Source organism: Camellia sinensis, chromosome 15, assembly GCF_055761805.1.
Source record: "Camellia sinensis isolate YWXY chromosome 15, ASM5576180v1, whole genome shotgun sequence".
Taxonomy (NCBI): domain Eukaryota; kingdom Viridiplantae; phylum Streptophyta; class Magnoliopsida; order Ericales; family Theaceae; genus Camellia; species Camellia sinensis.
Genome location: NC_138975.1, coordinates 46270809 through 46281564, shown reverse-complemented (window position 1 = coordinate 46281564; position 10756 = coordinate 46270809).

Here is a 10756-nt window from a genome sequence, read left to right as displayed (position 1 = left end):
TTGACGTACCTCGTCGAAGCAAGGCTCCCTTTTCTGCCACAACTCCACCAACAACTTCATCTCCAAGGCCAGATCAGGTCTCCACTTCTGACCCAGCTGATCAACCGTCTACCTCAGCCCCTCAACTAATTCCTCTATCCCAGCGCCAACGCTGACGTCGAGTTCTAATTTTTGCCCTTGCCGATAAAACCCATAGCTGCAAACGCCGACTTTCTGAGTCATCAGCCTACGACCCAGTAAACCCACCTACTGCATTTCCAGCAATCCGCTTTGGCACCAAAGTAACTGTAGCCAGCACTACTGAAAAGATGGGCCACAAACCGGTAGTTGTTAAAGACCTTCTCGCTAATATCCCTGGGGTTGTGACGGTGCAATCCTCGTCCTCCCCATCCCAACCAATTCCAAAGTTGAAAAGGGTGAAGAAAGCCAAGGCCAAGGCCATAGTAACTCAAATCGATTTTGAGGATACTGTGCCAATTTCGAAACTGGTCGAGGCCAAAAAGAGCACCCCTTCTACCGAAAAAAGGCCAGTTGAGGCCCCATCATCAGATGCCCCACCGGCCAAAAAGCCAAGATTCAACTACCCCGAAGGTAGCAGCTATCCCCGCACCATGACCTGGGCGCCTGAGGTTATGGTGGACGATAGACCCTTAACAGCCGGTGACAGTGCAGTGAATCTTGAAGTCGGCGTAGCCTTGTCAACGACTGTTCTTTTACCCGAAGACATGAACTGCATGGCTGAGTGGCATGAATATGAGAACTTCGTTATTATAATGCATCACTCAGTCTTGGTAATCCTCTTTTACTTACTCTTTTACATTTTTTCTATACTTAGTAAAATCTCACTCAACTGTTTTATTTCTTGCAGGCTATTTAGCATGCCCACTCATATGTTGTCAAGACCGAGATGACAAGGAATGAGTTGGCAAGAAAAACCAAGGAAGCTATCAAACTCCTATTCTCACTCAATAATGCCGAGGCCAACAATTGAGTTCTATTGGACTAGGTTAAGGCCGCCAAAGCTGCTCAGAATTTGGCAGAGGAAAAAGCCAAATTGGTCGAAGATGAAGCTGAGGTCGCCAGAGTCGATCTTGCGGCTGCTAAGGCCAAGGGAAATGACCTAGAGGCTAAGCTTCAGGAGGCCCTTGACTCAAAGGAAGCCGAAGTCAAGGCGACCGATGAAAAAGCTTTTAAAGAGGGGCAAGCCACCGTCCGCGACCAATACAAACAGCAAGTCAACCTAGCTTGCAACCGAGGTTACTACCTTGGTTAGACTGCGGCTCTCAACAAGTTATCTGTTCCCATGGACTCCGACCTTCGAGACATCAATCAGCTTTAAGTGCCTTTCCCTCTAGAGCCCGAAGATGATGCCGAGGATAGTGAAGCCAATAAAGTGGAGGAAGAGGCTACCACTGATGCTAAGTCTCCCACTCTCAATGAGCAAATAGACTTGACTCAAGATGAAGAGGATAACTTGGTTTCCAAGGGCGTCTCTCCCAAACCAACCTCATCGAAGGCCAAGGTCCAGTGCGTCGAGCGGAGTTTGGACCAGACTTTACTTGAAATAGATGCCGAAATAGCGGCGAAGAAAAATGTAATGCTGCCAACCGAGGCCGACAGGACTCCATTAGCCGAAGTTGAGCAATCTCAAACCAATCCTAACACTTAGGATATTTTTTCTTTGTTTTGTTCTTCTACTTTGTTTGAACAATGTTTAGCTTGCAATTTGGCCGAAGTGCCCTTTTTGTAATTGTGAACAAGTAATCTTTTGCCAGGCCGAAGTGCTTTTTTTCTGAATGCAAGTCTTCTCTTTTCTTCCAAGTGTTGCATGTTTGTCTCATGTATGTTTCATTGCTTTATTTCATGCCTTTTTTGCTTCCATACTTAGAATATTTTTACATTCCTTCAAAGTATAACTTAACTGTATAATGACTCAGAGATATAATACCTCGGATATAAATCATAAATGCTTTCCTTGACTAACACTTAAAAATATCAAAATATTTTTACAAGTGTTATCAAGTATTGCTCTTTTACTTTCACATGCTATCTTCTATCAAGACTTCTTCCTTCTACTCTTTCCAAGCCTGGCAACTTGGTTGGCCATCTCGGCAATTACGTATCTCGGATACCTTTTCCAATATAACCTCGGCTAACTTTAACTTGTAAATTTTTCTAAAATTTCAACAAGTGTTTAAGCCCATAAAATTTCAACAAGTCCCAAACACTTCAAATTTCTAAGCTTATTTATCATTCTCTAGCTCTCTGCCCCTTAATGTGAACCTAAGTTTCACTTATGTTCACATTAAGCACGTATAGTCTTTCGCTGAAGTCATATTCAAACAAAGACTAGCCGAGGTTCTCAATGTTAGTGTCTCTGTTAATCTAACTGAAATCTACTTAGTTTTATTTGAAGTTCAATTTTGCCGACATGGCAAGTCTAGTTTCAATTTAACTTAGTTCAACTCTATTATATGCAAATATAATTCAACTCTACCATACAATAAGTCTAAGTTTCAACCAGAAACATCGCCCAACTTAGTTCAACTCTATTATGTGCAAGTATAATTTAACTCTGCCATATAATAAGTCTAAATTATTCGTCATGTTTCAATCAGAAACATTACTCAACTTATTTTAACTCTATTATATGCAAGTATAATTCAACTCTGCCATATAATAAGTCTAAGTTATTCGTCATGTTTCAATCAGAAACATCGCTCAACTTAGTTTAACTCTATTATGTGCAAGTATAATTCAACTCTGCTATATAATAAGTCTAAGTTATTCGTCATGTTTTAATCAGAAACATTGCCAAAGGACTGGTTAGTCCTATTACACAAATTTCAAAATTAAGCTAAAATTTTATTATTACTTCGGCTAATGACATAAATTTCGAAAAAAACAAAAATCTAATGATAAAAAATCTTCAAGTTGCAAATGTTCCAGGGTCTTGGCAACTCTTTGCCCTCACTATCTTCAAGCCGATATGCACCATTGCCGGCGACCGTGATAATTCTGTATGGCCCCTCCTAATTTGGGCCCATCTTGCCCTCCCTAGAATCCTTCTTTTTGCCGACCACTTTCCTTAGCACCAGGTTCCCAACTTTGAGCTCTCTTGGGTTGACCTTCTTGTTATAAGCCCTAGCAAGTTGTTGCTAGTATGCCCCCAGCCGAATTGCTGCTCTCTCCCTTTTCTCCTTAAGTAGGTCTAGATCTCGAGCCAGGAATGCCTCGTTAGTCCCATTTTCTACTCCTTGGGTTCTGATCCCTGGGATGCCGACTTCCAGTGGGATGACAGCTTCTGTGCCGTAAGCCATGAAAAATGAGGATTCTCCAGTTGATCTTCTCGGCATAGTCCGATATGCCCAAAATACATTGGGCAATTCTTCCACCTATTTCCCTTTTGCTGCCTCCAGCCTCCTTTTGATCCTATCCAAGATAGTCTTATTGGATGCTTCCACCTGGCCATTGCTCTAAGGGAAGCTTGGAGTAGAGTAGTAGTTCTTGATTTTGTACTTTGCACAAAAGCTCTTGATTAGCTTTCTGTCAAACTGCGTACCATTGTCTGCTATTATTGCCCTTGGGATCCCATACTCGGTGATGATGTTCTTCCATATGAAGTTCTTCATATCAATATCCCGAATCTTCGCAAGGGGTTCAGCTTCTACCTACTTTGTGAAGTAATTAGTTGCTACCAGCAGAAACTTCCTTTGCCCAGTGGCTTGGGCCAGCTGTCCTACAAGATCCATGTCCCACTGGGCAAATGACCAAAGGCTGGATACTGGGTTTAAATCTGCGGCCGGTTGATGTATCAAAGGTGCAAACCTCTGACACCTCTCGCAGTTTCTGACGTAGGCTTCAGCATCCTTCCGCATGTTGCGCCACCAGTACCCCTGAGTAATGGGCCTATGAGCAAGTGATCTGCCCCCAGCATGGCTTCCATATAGCCCTTCGTGTATTTCGTACAAGAAGTCTTTAACCTGTGAGGAATGCACACACCTCAAAAGGAGACCAGTAAAAGACCTTCTATAGAGATGTCCTTCTGCTGTTAGGCTAAATCTAGCCGACTTCTGTCTGGTCTTGTGTGCTTCTTTGCGATCATCAGGCAGCTTCCCATCTCCAAAGAACATTACTATTGCATCCATCCAACTTGGACCCATCTCCACATATATTGCTTCATACTCTGTGATCAATGGTTCCACACTTGGGCCTGACAAATAGTCAACCATTATTGTCCTTGCCTCCCCTGATTTCATTGCACTAGCCAGGTTAGCCAAGGCATCGACATGACTGTTGTCATCTCGGCAAACTTGTTGTAGTCGGCAATCCTGAAATAAGGCTAACAGTCTGACAACCTCTTTTACATAGGCTATCATTCTTTCATCTCGAGCTACGTACTCGCATGTTGCCTGGTTCACAATAAGCTGGGAGTCACAGAAGACTACCACCTCATTGGCTTCCATTGCTACTGCCAACTTCAATCCAGCGATCAGTGCTTCATATTCTGCTTCATTGTTTGAGGCCTTAAACCCCAAACTAATAAATTATTCTAACATCCGCCCATTTAGCGATATTAGCACTACTCTTGCCCCCGCTCCTTGACAATTTGAACTTCCATCAATAAACAGGCAGCAGGAGTCGCCGATGTAAATATCACAGGGCTTGAGTTTCTTTGCTTTCTTCTGCTCTTCTATAGGATTTTTCATTCTCAGCTGGGTCTCTTCTTGTTCCCCTGGACATCCTAAGCTGCGGCTCACCGGAGCCCGACGTGGGATGGCACAAGGTGTGAACTCGGCCATGAAGTCGGCCAGAACCTGGCCTTTGATTGTTGTTCTGGGTCTAAACTCTAAATCATATTAGCCCACTACCACTACCCATCTGGCTACCCTGCCTTTCAGATCTCCTTGTTGTAGTAGGGATTTCAAGGGGTGGTTAGTCAACACCACAATCTTATGGGCCTGGAAATAATGGTTTAACTTCTTGGAGGCCATCATTAAGGCTAATGTCAATTTCTCCAGGGGTAAGTACCTGGTCTCTGCACCTGCTAGGGTTTTACTCACATAGTATACTGCCATTTGTTCTCTCTTCTCTTCTCTGATTACCACTGCACTCACTACATGCTCTGAAACCGCTAACTATAAGAATAGCTCCTCTCCAGGTACAGGATTTGACAGAACTGGGGCTGTTGTCAGGTATCTTTTCAAGTCGGCCAAGGCAACTTCACATTCCTCTGTCCACAAGAAATATGTGGCCTTTTTCAATAAACTGAAAAATGGTTTACACTTGTTTGAACTTTTGCTTATAAATCTGTTCAGGGTTGCGGCCCTTCCAGTTAGTATCTACACTTGTTATGCTGACGTTGGGCTTTTCAAATCCAAGATGGCTTGAATTTGATCTGAGCTTGCCTCAATGCCTTTTCTGGTAACCAAGTACCTCAAGAACTTACCAGACCCAACTCTAAATGCACATTTCGAGGCATTGAGTCGAAGCCGATATGTTCTAGGGATATCGAAAACTACCTTCAAGTCAGCCAGATGATCCTCAGGTTCTGTGGTCTTCACGACCATGTCATCAATGTATACTTGTCAATCAGATGTCTGAACATCTTGGTCACTAACCTCTAGTACGTTACTCTTGCATTTTTCAACCCGAAAGGCATCACTCTGTAGCAATATAGCCCTTTTGGGGTGATAAATGCAATCTTCTCATCATCAGGGGGGTACATTGCTATCTGATGGTACCCCCTGTAAGCGTCTAGGAAGCTCATCCTTCCATGCCCTGAAGTGGCATCCACTAATTGATCAATCTTGGAGAGTGGGAAACTATCTTTGGGACAATCCTTATTCAAGTTAGTGAAGTCCACGCAGACCCTCCACTTTCCATTCTTCTTTTTTACAACCACAGTGTTGGACAGCCAAGTATGGTAGTTTACTTCACCAATAGCTCTAGCCTCCAACAATTTATTCACTTCTTCTTCGACTGCCTCCACATGGACCAACATCGGCCTCCTTGCTCGCTAAATGACAGGTTTGACTGACCTGTCTACATTTAGTCTGTGGTAAGTGACATCGGGGTCAATGCTAGGCATCTTGTATGGCGTCCAGGCAAACACCTCTATGTTTGCTCGCAAGAATAACTCTAATGCTTTCTCCTCCTCCTCGGCCAAACCTGAACTGAGAAGAAAGAAGTGATCTTCATCCCCTTGTTGGACGAGGATCCTCTTTAAGGCTTCTTCACTTTTGTTGGCCGGCTCTTTGCCGACAATGTCCAGAACCTCCGTGTCCTCGTCCTCAATTTCGACTATCTCTGCCTCTCGCACATTGTAGGTGGATTTCATTGCTGCCATGGAGTAATTCTTTGCCTGCACCTAATCCCCTCTGACCTCCTCAATTCCATGCTCTATTGGGAACTGCAACTACTGGTGTAGTGTTGAGGGAACAACCCTCATTGCATGCAACCATGGCCTCCCCAAGATAACATTGTAAGGAGAAGGGTTGTCAATTACTGTGAACTCTGTACTTACCTTCTTGGTGCCTGCTTGCACCTCCAAACTTATTGCTCCCAGGGGCCATGTCGGCGTTCCATTGAACCCGACCATTGGACTGTTGGACTGCTCCAGATCATCTCGGTAAAGACCGAGCTCCTTGTAACATCTAACATACATGATGTCATAAGAGCTACCTTGGTCAATCAGAATACGCCTTACCTGGCATTTTCCATTCTTGAGGGATATCACCAGAGCATCGTTGTGTGGATGTTGCACCATATCTAGGTCGACTTCAGTAAAGGACACCATTAGTCCCTGGTACTCGTCTGCCCTAGGCCTCTTTTGATGGACCTGATAAACATGTTGTAAGTGCTTTACCCTCTGAGTCTTCCCACGTGCCTCGTTCTCATTGACCTTCAAGTGAATCACATTGATCACTCGAGGTCCGTCTGCTTGCGGTTGTGGTGCTGGTGGAGGTGGCACTGCCGGTGCCTGAGGCAGCCTTGCTTGCTCTTCCTTTGTTCTGGCCTCATCTACTAGGTCCCTTAAGTGACCTTGTCTTACCAGATCTTCCAAATGTGCTTTTAAGGCTCTACAACCCTGTGTCAGGTGTCTATCTTCATTGTGGTAAGCACAGTGCTTTCCTAGGCTTCTTCCCATGAATTCGCCAAGAACCTTTTCTGGCACTTTATAATACAGTTGGTTTTTGATTCTTTCCAAAACTTTATAAATCGGGATCTGAAATATGGTAGTGATTGCTGATGCAACCCTCAGTCCTGTCTCTTGCCTGTTATATGCAGTATTACCTCGGCCTCGCTTCGCCAAGCCATTTTTCTACTCTTGTGTCAATGTCTTTGTCCCTGACGTGCCGTCTTTAGCTCTCATATATTTCTCGATCCTGGCCATGAGTTCCACCGTACTTTTTGGCAGTGTCTTTGCCAGTGACTTTCGAAGCAGGCAGTCATCATTCAGGCCGTTCTTAAAATATACGACCGCCAACTTTTGGTTGCACCCTGGTATTCGGTTAATAACCTCATAATACCTTTTGGCATAAGCCCTGAGGCTTTCATCCTTGCCAATTCTCAAAGCCATTAGGGAGTCTACTCTCAACGGCTTCAGTTTGTTTGTAACGAACGTAGCCACAAACATCTCGGCCAAGCCTTCCTAACTTTTCACAGTTCCTTTCGGCAACTTGTGAAACCAATCTGATGCGATTTTCCCAAAGGATGAGGGGAACACCTTGTAGAGTAACAGTTCGTTCCCAGTATATAGTGCCATTAAGTTCAAATATAAGCTGACGTGAAAGTTAGGATCGGACTTACCGTTGTATATTTGGAACCTCGGCATGTAGAACCTTTTCGAGGCCTCAAGCTTATCCAATTCTACTGAGAACGGCGTTCTCAGCTTGACTGGAGATTTGACCTCGGCATTTTGTCGCTTCCTTTGGAGTTGGTCCCTCAAATCCTCCTTAGTCCGTCTAGGAGCTCGGCTATCAATGTATTTCAGCCTTTTTGGTGTGATGCTCCCGATGTCGTTATAAGTCCTCTTTGACCTCCCTTTATTCATCGTGTCAAAACAAAGCTTCTTTCCCTGAACATGCCGATGTTCCTTGGCATAAGTTTCCTTGGCACGATGTGTCTTCTGAGACACTCCTCTCATCAATTCTCCTCGCTCGACGTCCCGTGAAGGCCGATAAGAATACTCATTTGCCCTGTCATGCTGAGGGACTATAGGGATTGCTTTCTACCCCCCCTTTCTGGGCGTTCTTTTTGGCCGCTGGAATCGGCGTGTTCTCCAATGGAAACGGTGGCTGCATGACGTTGTTCTACATTATGAAATTGACAACCGATTGCAGGTCTGCCAATTTGTTTTCCATCCCCTTTATCTCGTCGTCCCTCCTCAGGCATCTATCTTTCCATACTTGGAGGTCGCTTTCGTTGTAATACTCGCATCGGCCTACCTTCCTTGAAATGTCTCCCTCTTGGCCGATGTCCTTTTTCCCTAGATTCTGTTCCCGAGGTTCTTCATTACAGGTCTCTTCCTCTACATTGGGATCAACGTGTTTGCCACTCCCACTAGGAATGTCGTCCTCAATCTTCTCTTTCTACCCGTCGTTGGCCATCTATTCTCCTTACGATTCCCACAGACGGCGCCAAATTGTGGGTGCTGATTTCCAACCACACTGCCAAATAGGAACTTAGCAGAAGAGCACAGGCAGAATAGACCACGCCCGAACAACCTGTCACAGAAAGATAAGACTCCGACGTTGGTTCGTCCACCCGGGGGACACTTCGACGATCAAGTCAGTACTTAGTTATCTCTCAAAGATAGCAAATAGTGCTTAACTCACTAGCCAGAATACAAAAAACGTACCTTTGACCCATGAGAGTACCTTACTTTTATAGGCAACAGTAACCTAATCCCTGTAGAAGTCTAACTTCAATGGACTCTGGCTCAATACCCATCTTGGACTCCTAGCCAGATAGAATTAAACTCCCTAAGAGCTTTATCTTTATCCAGACTGAAGTTCTCCCGCATTGTAGGACTCTTTTCCCCTATCCACTCATATTGAATTCCGGTATCTCTGTAGATAACCTCGGCTTAGCTGAGATCACCTCGGCAACGTGACCAAGACACGTGGCACCTTGGCTGACACTCTAGTACTTGATAATGTTAATAGAACTTGATAGAATTTTTTTTTCAAGTTATTGATCTTTGGCTTTCTAATTCAGCTTCTCTTGTATTTTGATTTTCATATTGATATTTGATAATTGGTAGTTACTATTATGCTGATAAGTGTAAACATTATTATTATTACTAATTCTTTTTTTGGGCTGAAAATGAGACTAATGGAATTAGGTACATCATTCGATAAGTTATTTTGAGGAGGGTATTTTAGTTATTTTTGTATTGGAATTTGTGTCACCTTTTAAGCCATGCTGGTATATGTTAAAGAATGTTTAAAATAAATTATTTTAGGCTTACAAAATTAAATATGAAATTGAGTGATAATGAACAATTTGAGTTATATCGAAATATTTATATCAACTCTCCACTCATACGTGATTTTTCATGTGATAAGTGCCATTATTTTTAAATGAAAAAAGGCCAAGAGTTTCAATGGGTGAGCTATCTAATGGGTGGGATTTACCTTGTAATGTGATGTGTATGCCTGTGCTTTTGTTTTTGTTTTGTTTTCTTTTTCTTTTTCTTACCATATCATTAGAGCTTTATTTTTAGAAGAGTAATGTTAGAGGCCCCCAAAAGTTTTATCAAATGTCTCACATAGGTGTGGGACCTATATCATGTGAGTCTCATATGGATCCCACACCCATGTGAGACATTTGATAAAAATTTTAAAATCTCTAACATTTTTATTTTTAGAGTTCTGTATCATTGCTCTTTTTAAATATAGTGAGTCCAACACATTCACGCAGAGTATGTGTACAAATATATGGAAGATGTAAATTAAATTTGGTGAGAAAAATTATTTATGTTCAAAAGTTGGTAAATAATTATATTTTCTTCATTTTTTTGGTTGGGATATTTATGTTTGTTGATAAAAATTTGGTTTAAGTCAAATCGATAGTGATTGCAGACTTAAATAAATTTGAAATAAACATAAATAAAAATCAGGATTTGTGGTTAAGTTTTATGCCTTCAACAAATTAAGGACTTTCTTGAAGGTAATTAAATAAAAAAAGAAATAAAACAGAACAGAATATGTATTAATTGGAATAAATTGTCACTTGCCACCAATTACAAGAACATGAGCAAGAACAAAAAATTGAATAAATATAACAATCAACAAACGAAATACGGTTGGAAAAGCTAACACTTTAATCTACTCCTAACAACTATTAAATTACTCCACTCCTGAATAAATGTTACGTTTTGTGAATGGTTGTTGATGAAATTCCGTCCTCACTGCACCCAGCTCTCTTTTATAATTGATTTGGTTTCAGCTCTGATCTTCCTTGATTTTCTGCCCTTCTGCATTTCTATCCCCGTCTATTCCTTTGATTTTGATTTCTCCCTTGATTTTTTGCTGCCATCTTCCTTATCCTTTAAAAAGAATCCCTCAACAACTAACCTGTCACGTCAACAACCTATTGACAAAGGAAAATTTCCAAATTTTAGCACCAACAATGTCTTATTCACATATTAATTCTATATAAAAAGAAAATACTATATATAAATAAAATTTTAATCTTATTTTCTTACTACACTATACAAATATGAAGGCTCACACTAATAAATATACAT